This window comes from Bufo gargarizans, chromosome 4 (genome assembly GCF_014858855.1).
Source record: "Bufo gargarizans isolate SCDJY-AF-19 chromosome 4, ASM1485885v1, whole genome shotgun sequence".
Classification (NCBI taxonomy): Eukaryota; Metazoa; Chordata; class Amphibia; order Anura; family Bufonidae; genus Bufo; species Bufo gargarizans.
This window is the reverse complement of record NC_058083.1, coordinates 517146911-517159718: the sequence shown is the minus strand read 5'-3', so window position 1 is coordinate 517159718 and position 12808 is coordinate 517146911. Positions and strand designations below refer to the sequence as shown.

The window sequence follows — 12808 nt, the reverse complement described above, 5'->3', positions numbered from 1 at the left end:
TACACAAGATACGGAGGGAGTCAGGGTCACCTGGGATCCAGCAAACAGAAAATAACAGATAAAGGTACAACACTTAGCTTTGAAGCAAACAGGAGGACAGAGTCAGCGTGCACACACACTCCAGGAAGTAGTATAAGCCGCCCAGAAAAGCCTTCTGGGGAAGAATTTAAAGGGAAGCAATTAGTCCAACACATGACAGCTGAGAGAGGCTAACGAGAGGAGGAGCTGAATACCACAACACAGAAACTCAAGGAGGAGGTTCTGAAAGGCCTCTGTCAGAACTTCTCAGCTGTCTGGTTGTGACAGTTCCTTGAACACCTTGTATCGCAGGCCCTCAGGAACAAACAACCTCCCTGGGGGACAAGAACCAGGAGCCCCCTCCTGGGCTCCCAACACCTCCATCTCCAATTTAGGGTATAGAGCGGAGACTACCACCCCATCTGCTAAAATCGGCGCAGGATCCTCTGAATCACCTCCCCCAGGAAAGCTGCGAGACAAGGCATCTGCCTTGACGTTCTTGACCCCTGGGCGAAAGGTAACCACAAAATTAAACCTGGTAAAAAACAGTGATCATCTGGCCTGCCTAGGGTTCAGACGCTTGGCAGATTGCAGGTAAGCCAAATTCTTATGGTCTGTATATACCGTAACTGGGTGAGACGCCCCCTCCAACCAGTGACGCCATTCCTCAAAGGCCAACTTGATAGCCAACAACTCTCTATCTCCAACATCATAATTCCTCTCGGCGACCGAGAGCTTCTTGGAGAAAAAGGCACACGGGACCCACTTGCCAGGGGATGGACCCTGTGACAGCACCGCTCCAACCCCCACTTTTGATGCATCAACCTCCACTACAAATGGCTGACACACATTCGGCTGCACCAGAATGGGAGCAGACGCAAAATGCTCCTTAATAGCCGAAAAGGCCTGCAATGCCTCATCTGACCAGACAGAGACTTCGGCGCCCTTCTTGGTCATATCAGTGAGAGGTTTTACTATGGTAGAATAGTTTGAAATACATTTTCTATAATAATTCGTAAACCCCAAGAACCGCATCAAGGCTTTCTGATTCTCTGGTCGGTCCCATTCCAGAACCGCCTGGACCTACTCGGGGTCCATACCAAAACCAGAATCAGAAAGCAGGTATCCCAAGAACGGAAGCTCTTGCACCGCAAACAAACATTTCTCCAATTTGGCATACAATTTATTCTCCCGAAGGATCGTCAAAACCTGTCTCACATGATCCTGATGGGTCTTCAGATCAGGAGAATAAATTAAAATGTCATCCAAGTAAACTACTATGAACCTCCCCACCAAATGATGAAAAATGTCATTGACAAATCGCTGAAATACTGCTGGCGCGTTCGTCAACCCAAAAGGCATAACCAGGTTCTCAAAATGACCCTCGTGCGTATTGAAGGCCGTTTTCCACTCATCCCCCTCCTTGATTCTGATCAGATTGTAGGCCCCTCTCAAATCCAACTTGGAGAACACCTTGGCTCCAACAATCTGATCAAAAAGATCAGAGATCAAAGGCAGGGGATATGGATCCCGGACTGTAATATGGTTCAATTCCCGGAAATCCAAACACTGTCTCAGTGATCCATCCTTTTTCTTCACAAAGAACACACCTACTGCCACTGGAGACTTAGATGGTCTAATATGACCTTTTGCCAAACTCTCGGCGATATACTTTCGCATGACCTCTCTTTCGGGTTGAGAAAGGTTGTAAAGCCGAGACTTTGGCAACTTAGCCCCTGGGATGAGATTAACCGGACAATCATAGTCACGATGAGGGGGCAATTCCTGAGCCCCACCCTCCGAAAAGACATCCGCAAAATCTGAGAGATACTGAGGTAAAGCTGTAATGGACACACCAGAGATAGATGTGCCAAAACAATTATCCGAATAAAACTCACTCCAACCGATGATTTGTCTCGCTTGCCAGTCTATAATTGGGTTATGTTTAGTCAACCATGGCAACCCCAAAACTATAGGAGCTGGCAAATCCTTCAAGACAAAACAAGAAATAATTTCAACATGTGAATCACCCACCCTTAAGTGAATACCATGAACAATGTAAGTAAGGTTCCTTTGAGAAAGAGGGGAAGAATCAATTGCAAAAATACGAATCTCGTTCTCTAAAGTGCAAGTACTTAGTCCTAGATTTTGAAGGAAAAGAAAGTCAATTAGGTTTACCCCAGCACCACAATCAAAGAACACCTGAAAAAAAAAACATTTCTTGACTCCAGCGCCACCATAGCTGGAAGGAGAAAACGGGAACTGCAGGGAGTTTGCATACCTGCCTGCTCCACCACACCATTCATGCTACCAAGTGTCAGGGAAGTGTTTTTTTTTTTTCTTTTTCTCTACCACCTGCGGTTTCACATAAGGACAAGCAAAAACAAAATGACCACTCTTTCCACAATAGTAACATAATTTGTGCAATTTCCTAAAGTCTCTACATTCAGATCGGCAAGAAACCTGACCCAATTGCATGGGTTCCTCTACTACCCCCGCGTTACCTGTAACATCACTCGGGGAGGCAGTAGAGACGAAACCACTCACAGAAGGGATACCTTGCGCAGGGGGAGCCCTATACCTCTCTCTGATACGTCTATCTAGCCGTACTGCTAAAGACATGGTGTTCTTCAAAGAGTCTGGGTATTCATGAAAAGCAAGGGCATCCTTCAATCTTTCAGATAACCCCTGACAAAACTGACTACGTAACGCGGGATCATTCCACTCTGATTCAGTAGCCCATCTCCTAAACTCAACACAGTAAGCCTCTGCAGTATGTTCCCCCTGAAACAAATTACGTAATCTCCACTCTGCCATCGAGACCCGATCTGGGTCATCGTAGATTAATCCCAGAGCCTTAAAAAATTCCTCCACCGACCGGAGCGCCCGAGAACCAGGTGGCAGAGAAAAGGCCCAGGATTGCGCGTCCCCTTTAAGCAGCGAAATAAATATACCTATCATCTGACTCTCATCACCTGACGATGATGGACGCAGCCGAAAGTACAATTTGCAGGACTCTCTAAAATGAATAAGGTCATCCGTACCCCCTGAAAATCGATCAGGAAGAGCCACTGTAGGCTCTACACAAACTTGACCTCCTCCTGTTGCCAGAGCATTCTGACACTGTGCGACCGAACCACGTAGCTCCGCAACCTCTAGGGATAGCCCCTGCATGTGGTCAACTAATGCTTCAATTGACGCCATCACAAAACCGCTGAGCAATGACAGTCAAAGTTATGGCGGATTATAATCTCACGGCGGACGTTGACTAACAGATAAACCACCAACCAGGCTCTAGACGAGAGGCAGGGGAAGTGTCACCTCCTAGCTAATCTCTGACCTCTCTCCCTGCACTGCTCAGCCCACATGCAGACCTTGGCGGTAGGTATGATGTGTCCCCGTGCCTGGGCTGAAACACCCTAAATTCCCTGAGATGGTGAAGAGGGGAAATAGGAGCAGCCTGCTCGCACAGAACCTGGATGGGAGAGATGACACAAAACAACCAAACTTGAAACGACACTTATCTTTCTGAGCTGGAACAGACAATCTTCCTTCCTAGCTTCCAAGACCAAAGTGATTCCTATAATCCGCTCAGAGCACTGGGATGGAGTGCTATTTAAACTAATGACCCCACCCAGTGCACCTGATGAGAGGCGGATCCAGCACGGCTCCAAATCAAAACACTAAACTCGTGCTGCTATTCTGGCCGACCTCCGCACATAGTCAGGGCGGGGCATGACTGCCGGGGGCATCCCCTACCTGTTTTCACTGAATTGAGGTTGTCCCTGAATCTTTCAAACATGGGTCTACTAATTTACGCCGCATGCATGGAGGCACGTTTGTTAAAAGCAATGGTGACTCCCCTAGAGTTCCTAGATGTTGAGTATGAGTTTTACCACTGTTTGTAGAAGGATTTGTGGGGGATTTGGATTGAATGAGATGCATTTCTTGTAATAGTAAGATGTCTGCATGATCTCGGGCAAGGGGATTTCTGTGATATGGGAGGCAAAAGTTGAGAAGGCAAATGTAGAGGTGAGGTGTGTACTACCATTGAAGTGATTGGTAGTGGTATTATGTGTATGGTGTCTACTAACATAGAATTAAACATTTTGTACTGTTTGTAACATAGTAGGTGGGTTACTATCAGGCATACTCCTAAAATGGAGTAACATCAACAAAGAAAAACCTGTAAGAGAAGGTTGAATATAATACTCAGCATATTAGTAGCAGTCTCTCAGGATGTGCATTTCCACTGCTCACGCTGGTTCTAGGCGTCTTGATGAAGTTAAGGTTCTTTGTGGCTTCTTCTTGGTTCTTGGGCTTCTCGACTGTTTCCCATGGCAGCAGCACTGGTAGAGTTGGTATGTCAATGTTTGAATGTGCTGTTTCTAGTACTGGTGGCTGGTCCAATGGGATGTCTTGTTCCGCTTCTACTTGAATCACTTCTTCTGACGTGCGGGCTGTGTAGCGTTTTCCATTGGCCAAGATGAAGATGCCGAACAGGAATAGCCAGCGAAATATGAAGTGCCTCTGGCATAGAACATCTGTAAGTGGCTTAAGTGAACATTGCTTTGCTAGCGTAGATGGCGCCATATCTTGAAATATGGCTGTTTGGCTGTTATTATAGATAAGAGAGTCCGAGGATCTAGCTTTCTGAAGGATTTTTACTTTTATGCGAAAGTCTAATAATTTGCAGATGATATCCCTGGGGGGTTCAGTGGGTTAGGGTTTTGGTCTTAGAGCTCCGTGTGCTCTTTCAATGACTAGCGACTGTTTTTCAGTCGTCTAGTAGACCTGAGAAAATATCTGTTAAGGTAGTCGCAATGTCTGTTTCTTCCATGGATTCTGGGACCCCTCTGACCCTTAGTTGTCTCTTGCTCGAAGCTCTGTGTTTTGCAGCCAATTTTCACCATAATGATCTCCTGTAGGCAAAATAAGTGCCTGAGGTCCCCCGTTGGACTAACGAGGATTACATTATATTTAGTCCTTAGGATTCAAAAAGAAATAACTTTTCAGGGGTCAGGTGTGGCAAGTGGAGTAGGGGTGGTAGAAGAGGTTAATTGACTGCTTGTATGGATCCTGTTTGCTTCAGAGGGTGTAGCTGTGCAGTCAGGCTGATTCAACACCTACAGCTGCCTGGTATGGAGGGACCCCCCGTGTTTGCTAATATGGATGGCTGCCACCGAGGGCCTTAGTGGTTATGGATGCTGCCAATAGAAGGTGGGGGAAGCTCTCGGCTATAAAAATTTAGGTTTGGCCTATAAAGTGAGGAAGTGAGGTTCTCAAAAAGAGAATACTGCTTCTAGTCACTACACTGGAGCCCACAATAGTGATATAGTGAATAGTTAAGTCTCTGGCCAGTAGTGTTGCAGAGGAATGAAGAGGGATATAGCTTACCCCTACTTAGGTGTGGACACAGTGGGCTAATAGTGCTGTAGGAGACTCTGGGGTTAAAGGAAAAAACTCCTCTCACCTTGCAGCTTCCCCTGGATTGTAGTAAGGGCGGGTGAAGAACTCCGCTGGCGGGTCTGAGGCCAGTGATGTGAAGGCGCCTAGAAACAAGTAAACCTGCTTGGTCTAGTAATCAGAGCGTCCAGTAATGGGGGATAAGCTGCGAATCACTTGCAGGTAGGCAATAGGGAGATGTGATTCATTGCGCAACTCCGATCAGCAGTATACCTCTATTTCTTTTTCTGTACCTGGCCTCGGGGGAGTATCCGGCAGCCGGTTCTCAGGGTTCTGGTCGCGTCTCAGATGGAAAGCGGGGAATTCAGATAATGCTTCGGTTTGCGCGATATCCGGACCTCTAGGCCGCTGCTTCACACGCACTGCAGGCCGCACTCTCTTGAAGGATGCTCAAGGTCCTATAATGGGGCCTATCAGCTCCAGCATGGGTCAGAGAAGGTCAGGGTGAGATTATGTACCCTGTAAGGTACTAAATAGTCTCGGGTGACCGGGAATTCTTCTAGCAGTAGCCGGAGCTCCTTGACTGAACGTCCTTCTCCATCAACGGCTAGCTCCGCCCCCCAGATATAGATCTTCTATGTTCCACCTTAGGAGATTTGGCTTGGAAAATAAATTGGGAAAAATCAAACCTTGTTCCCTCTCAGATTTGTGTGTTTTTAGGAATCCAGTTGGACTCCTGCAAACAAAAAAATGTGTTTCCCCTCATAAAGAGGGAATCAATCATTGAGCAGATTTTGTACCTGTGTACTTTCAGAGAAGCAATGGCTGTGTTGGGTTATATGACGTCCACTATTCCAGCAGTAACTTATGCACAGATTCACTCCAGAGAGCTGCAGATGGATATTCTGAGATCCTGGGACGCTCCTATTACTCTTTGGACCGAAAATTCCACCTTTCATCAAAGACCAGGTGTTCCCTGTTATAGTGGACAATTCCATGGTAGATTCAAGGGTCACAAGGCTTCTAGCAGTGCCATTGCTATATGGGTTAAAAATGCCATTTCCCTTGCCTATTCTTCTTTGAACTTGTCTCCCCCAACTGGGTTTGGGGCATATTCAATAAGAGCAGTTGCTGCATCTTTGGCAGAAAAGGCGGATGCTTCAGTGGCCCAAATCTGCAGAGCAGCCACTTGGAGTTCTCCTCATACCTTTTTTAGACACTATAGCAGGCATCCTCAAACTGCGGCCCTGTAAAACTACAACTCCCACAATGCCCTGCTGTAGGCTGATACCTATAGGCTGTTCGGGCATGCTGGGAGTTTGCAACAGCTGGAGGGCCGCAGTTTGAGGATGCCTGAACTATAGGATGCATTTAAATTCAGATTCAGCCCTCGGGAGGAAAGTACTACCGGCTGTAGTCCCCCTCACCCCCTAAAAGTTTAACTTATAGTTTATTCTCGCAATGGGTGCTGTCACAGGTGAGGGGAAAACAAAAATTACTTGGTGATTGTTTTACTTGAAACCCATGACCCCACCCCAAAATTTCCCACCCTTAATTTAATCTTTTAAAAAAAATAAAAAGGGGAAAATTTGCCAATCGGGCAGATAGATGCACAATAGTGAATGGGGATATAATGTTCCAAACTGATTCCCTTTTTTGTATTGTCTCTCCTCTTATTTCAAGCCTATTCTTTGGTGGTTGGCACGCCTCCGGAGGTTTGGTTATTATAATCACTGAGGTGCGGTGAGGGTGTGAACCATTTTATCTCTTCAGGTTTCCCGTCCTGGAGGACATAGTCGCATGGGTGCTCTCATGGTTTTGAAGAAAAACAATTACTGGTAGCAGTAATTTTTGTTTTCCACCTACACAAGGTGGAAATGGCTGGGAACCCTGGGTTTCTCCCCCTTGCAGGAGTATTCAATAATTTGGCGATTATCATGGCCACCAATAAGTAACATTATGTCCCTTCTTTATATGTTTCAGCGCATACTGAAGCTATGCGAAGGAGCGCTGATGTCGTTTACTTGGTTGCCTAAGAGCTTCAGCTCCATGTTTCTTATGAAAGAAGCGCAGGCGCAAACTGTAATGGCAATTCACATGCGCAGTAACTATTAGAATGCAGGCGGCCATCTTTCATGTTGTTCTCTATCTGTATATGTAGCTCACGCTGTGATGTGTATACATGGTGGCGGGGCATGCGCAGTGAAAATACAGGGACGGTAGCAGCGTGATAGATCCATATGGAGTCCGGGACAGGGGGAGCCATGTACATGATTGTGTTTATTAATCAGCACAGATGCACTTTATGTATTACCACTAATCATGTAATTTACCCATAGACTGAGATGACAAGATCAAGATATGAATTTCACGGAATTATGGACAATGATATATGTCTGTATAGTTTGTACACTGATTGAATCATAATGATATTTGTTACTGTACTATTCTTACCACACTTTATTAACCCCTTAAAGACCGGTCCTATTTTTGTTTTTGCATTTTTTATTTTTCCTCCCCACATTCCAATAGCCATAACTTTTTTATTTTTCCGTTCACATAGCCTATTTTTTGCAGGACAAGATACATTTTTTAATGCCACCTATGTGTTGTATTGGCAAACGGGAAGAAAATTCTTTGTGGGGTGAAATTGAAAAGAAAAAAAAACGGAATTCCACCAAGGTTTTGAAATCAGGGCGTTTCCTGTGTAGAATAAAAACCTTTGAACAAAAAAATTACATTTTCTTTGCATTGCCATATTCTGCCAGCTATGACTTTTTTATATTTCGGTCTACAGAGCTGTATGAGGGCTTGTAGTTTTTATTGGTACAATTTTTGTGGTATGTACGACTTTTTGTTCAATTTGTTTCTGTGAGGGGGTACAAGATGACTATAAAATGGTAAATCGTGTAATTTTCTTTTTTTTTTTCCATTACGGTGTTCAGCCCACAAGCAATTTGCAATTTTTTATATTTTGGTGTTTTTTTTTGTTTTGTTTTTTGGGAGGCGGTTAATTTTTTTAACTTAAAAAAAATATATATTACACCCCCTTAGGGGGCTAAAACATGGTATCATTTGATCTCTTCTCCCATTCACCATAATAGGATTTTTACACTGTTCATTCTGAGCTGTGCCTCGTGCATAGCTCAGCACGGAGATTGCCATGGCAGGCCTGGAACACTTCAGCAGCCTCCAGGCCTCGAGCGGCAACCGATCAAAACCCCATGATTTCACTGCCTGGGCTCCGATTTGAAGGCAGAGGAAAATGCATTTGTCTGCCTTAACTCACAGGTGCCACAATCAGCGTTGATCGCAGCACCTGAAGGGTTTAATGACGGACGCGACAGCTGATCCCTTGTCATTGCAGCTGGGTATAGAGCGGGGTCACTGCAGAGCGTTAAGGGGTTAATTGATTATGCACTTTATGGGATAATTACCACGTGTGTGTGTATATATATATATATATACAATGTTTGGCACATGACACTTTGCTTGACAAAGGCTCCTTTGAGTTGAGCTGAAATATTGCAATAGTATGGGCGAATAAAAACTCCTAATTTTTCACTATTTTGGAGGGATTGTGCCGTCCACTTTTGATTGTGCTGCTTTCCTTCTTTTCTTTATACTATATATGTGTGTGTATATATACACTGTATAAGCATGTAATGTGTATGAGTAATGCTCAACATGTGTACAGTAGATTCATGTAATTTGTGTCTATGTAGTATGTACTTACATGTGTGTAATTTAATGATGGACCTTTATATGTGAGTGAATCTATCTTGTTATATAGGCTGGGTTTACTTCATAATTGCAATATATGTTTAGTTTGTACATTGGGAAAACTGCCAACATAAGGCTACTTTCACACTTGCATTTGGTGCGGATCCGTCATGCATCTGCACAGACGGATCCGTTCAGATAATACAACCGTCTGGATCTGTTCAGAACGGATCCGTTTGTATTATCTTTAACCACTTCAGCCCCGCTAGGTGAAACCCCCTTCATGACCAGGCCACTTTTTACACTTCGGCACTACACTCCTTTCACCGTTTATCGCTCGGTCATGCAACTTACCACCCAAATGAATTTTACCTCCTTTTCTTCTCACTAATGGAGCTTTCATTTGGTGGTATTTCATTGCTGCTGACATTTTTACTTTTTTTGTTATTAATCAAAATATAACGATTTTTTTGCAAAAAAATGAAATTTTTCACTTTCAGCTGTGAAATTTTGCAAAAAAAACGACATCCATATATAAATTTTTCGCTAAATTTATAGTTCTACATGTCTTTGATAAAAAAAAAAATGTTTGGGCAAAAAAAAAAATGGTTTGGGTAAAAGTTATAGCGTTTACAAACTATGGTACAAAAATGTGAATTTCCGCTTTTTGAAACGGCTCTGATTTTCTGAGCACCTGTCATGTTTCCTGAGGTTCTACAATGCCCAAACAGTAGAAAACCCCACAAATGACCCCATTTCGGAAAGTAGACACCCTAAGGTATTCGCTGATGGGCATAGTGAGTTCATAGAACTTTTTATTTTTTGTCACAAGTTAGCGGAAAATGATGATGATTTTATTTTTTATTTTTTTTCTTACAAAGTCTCATATTCCACTAACTTGCGACAAAAAATAAAAAATTCTAGGAACTCGCCATGCCCCTCACAGAATACCTTGGGGTGTCTTCTTTCCAAAATGGGGTCACTTGTGGCGTAGTTATACTGCCCTGGCAATTTAGGGGCCCAAATGTGTGAGAAGTACTTTGCAATCAAAATCTGTAAAAAATGACCGGTGAAATACGAAAGGTGCACTTTGGAATATGCGCCCCTTTGCCCACCTTGGCATCAAAAAAGTGTCACACATCTGGTATCGCCGTACTCAGGAGAAGTTGGGGAATGTGTTTTGGGGTGTCATTTTACATATACCCATGCTGGGTGAGAGAAATATCTTGGCAAACGACAACTTTTCCCATTTTTTGATACAAAGTTGGCATTTGACCAAGATATTTTTCTCACCCAGCATGGGTATATGTAAAATGACACCCCAAAACACATTCCCCAACTTCTCCTGAGTACGGCGATACCAGATGTGTCACACTTTTTTGCTGCCAAGGTGGGCAAAGGGGCACATATTCCAAAGTGCACCTTTCGGATTTTGCAGGGCATTTTTTACACATTTTGATTGCAAGGTACTTCTCACACATTTGGGCCCCTAAATTGCCAGGGCAGTATAACTACGCCACAAGTGACCCCATTTTGGAAAGAAGACACCCCAAGGTATTCCGTGAAGGGCACGGCGAGTTCCTAGAATTTTTTATTTTTTGTCACAAGTTAGCGGAAAATGATGATTTTTTTTTTTTCTCTTTTTTCCTTACAAAGTCTCATATTCCACTAACTTGCGACAAAAAATAAAAAATTCTAGGAACTCGCCATGCCCCTCACGGAATACCTTGGGGTGTCTTCTTTCCAAAATGGGGTCACTTGTGGCGTAGTTATACTGCCCTGGCAATTTAGGGGCCCAAATGTGTGAGAAGTACTTTGCAATCAAAATCTGTAAAAAATGACCGGTGAAATACGAAAGGTGCACTTTGGAATATGCGCCCCTTTGCCCACCTTGGCATCAAAAAAGTGTGACACATCTGGTATCGCCGTACTCAGGAGAAGTTGGGGAATGTGTTTTGGGGTGTCATTTTACATATACCCATGCTGGGTGAGAGAAATATCTTGGCAAACGACAACTTTTCCCATTTTTTTATACAAAGTTGGCATTTGACCAAGATATTTTTCTCACCCAGCATGGGTATATGTAAAATGACACCCCAAAACACATTCCCCAACTTCTCCTGAGTACGGCGATACCAGATGTGTCACACTTTTTTGCTGCCAAGGTGGGCAAAGGGGCACATATTCCAAAGTGCACCTTTCGGATTTTGCAGGGCATTTTTTACACATTTTGATTGCAAGGTACTTCTCACACATTTGGGCCCCTAAATTGCCAGGGCAGTATAACTACGCCACAAGTGACCCCATTTTGGAAAGAAGACACCCCAAGGTATTCCGTGAAGGGCACGGCGAGTTCCTAGAATTTTTTATTTTTTGTCACAAGTTAGCGGAAAATGATGATTTTTTTTTTTCTCTTTTTTCCTTACAAAGTCTCATATTCCACTAACTTGCGACAAAAAATAAAAAATTCTAGGAACTCGCCATGCCCCTCACGGAATACCTTGGGGTGTCTTCTTTCCAAAATGGGGTCACTTGTGGCGTAGTTATACTGCCCTGGCAATTTAGGGGCCCATATGTGTGAGAAGTACTTTGCAATCAAAATCTGTAAAAAATGACCGGTGAAATACGAAAGGTGCACTTTGGAATATGCGCCCCTTTGCCCACCTTGGCATCAAAAAAGTGTCACACATCTGGTATCGCCGTACTCAGGAGAAGTTGGGGAATGTGTTTTGGGGTGTCATTTTACATATACCCATGCTGGGTGAGAGAAATATCTTGGCAAACGACAACTTTTCCCATTTTTTTATACAAAGTTGGCATTTGACCAAGATATTTTTCTCACCCAGCATGGGTATATGTAAAATGACACCCCAAAACACATTCCCCAACTTCTTCTGAGTACGGCGATACCAGATGTGTCACACTTTTTTGCAGCCTAGATGCGCAAAGGGGCCCAAATTCCTTTTAGGAGGGCATTTTTAGACATTTGGATCCCAGACTTCTTCTCACGCTTTAGGGCCCCTAAAAAGCCAGGGCAGTATAAATACCCCACATGTGACCACACTTTGGAAAGAAGACACCCCAAGGTATCCAATGAGGGGCCTGGCAAGTTCATAGAATTTTTTTTTTTTTTCGCATAAGTTAGCGGAAATTGATTTTTTTTTGTTTTTTCTCACAAAGTCTCACTTTCCGCTAACTTAGGACAAAAATTTCAATCTTTCATGGACTCAATATGCCCCTCAGCAAATACCTTGGGGTGTCTTCTTTCCAAAATGGGGTCAGTTGTGGGGTGTTTGTACTGCCCTGGCATTTGAGGGTCTCCGCAATCTTACATGTATGGCCAGCATTAGGAGTTTCTGCTATTCTCCTTATATTGAGCATACAGGTAATGAGATTTTTTTTTCCGTTCAGCCTCTGGGCTGAAAGAAAAAAATGAACGGCACAGATTTCTTCATTCGCATCGATCAATGTGGATGAAAAAATCTCTGCCAAAAAAAAAAAATGGAGGGGAAAGGCGTCTGCCAGGACATAGGAGCTCCGCCCTACATCCATACCCACTTAGCTCGTATGCCCTGGCAAACCAGATTTCTCCATTCGCATCAATCGATGTGGATGAATAAATCATTGCCGGGATTTTTTTTTTTTATATATATATATATAT

At 43.7% G+C, this 12808-nt stretch overlaps 2 protein-coding genes across 2 annotated transcripts in view; both read left to right on the top strand.

The window, feature by feature from the left end:
• Window positions 1–12808, top strand: part of LOC122934017 (gastrula zinc finger protein XlCGF26.1-like) — a 323260-nt gene that overhangs the window by 26946 nt on the left and 283506 nt on the right. The window lies entirely within an intron of this gene.
• LOC122934030 (zinc finger protein OZF-like) overlaps window positions 1–12808 on the top strand; it is a 50062-nt gene that overhangs the window by 29631 nt on the left and 7623 nt on the right. The gene's annotated exons all lie outside the window — the stretch shown is intronic.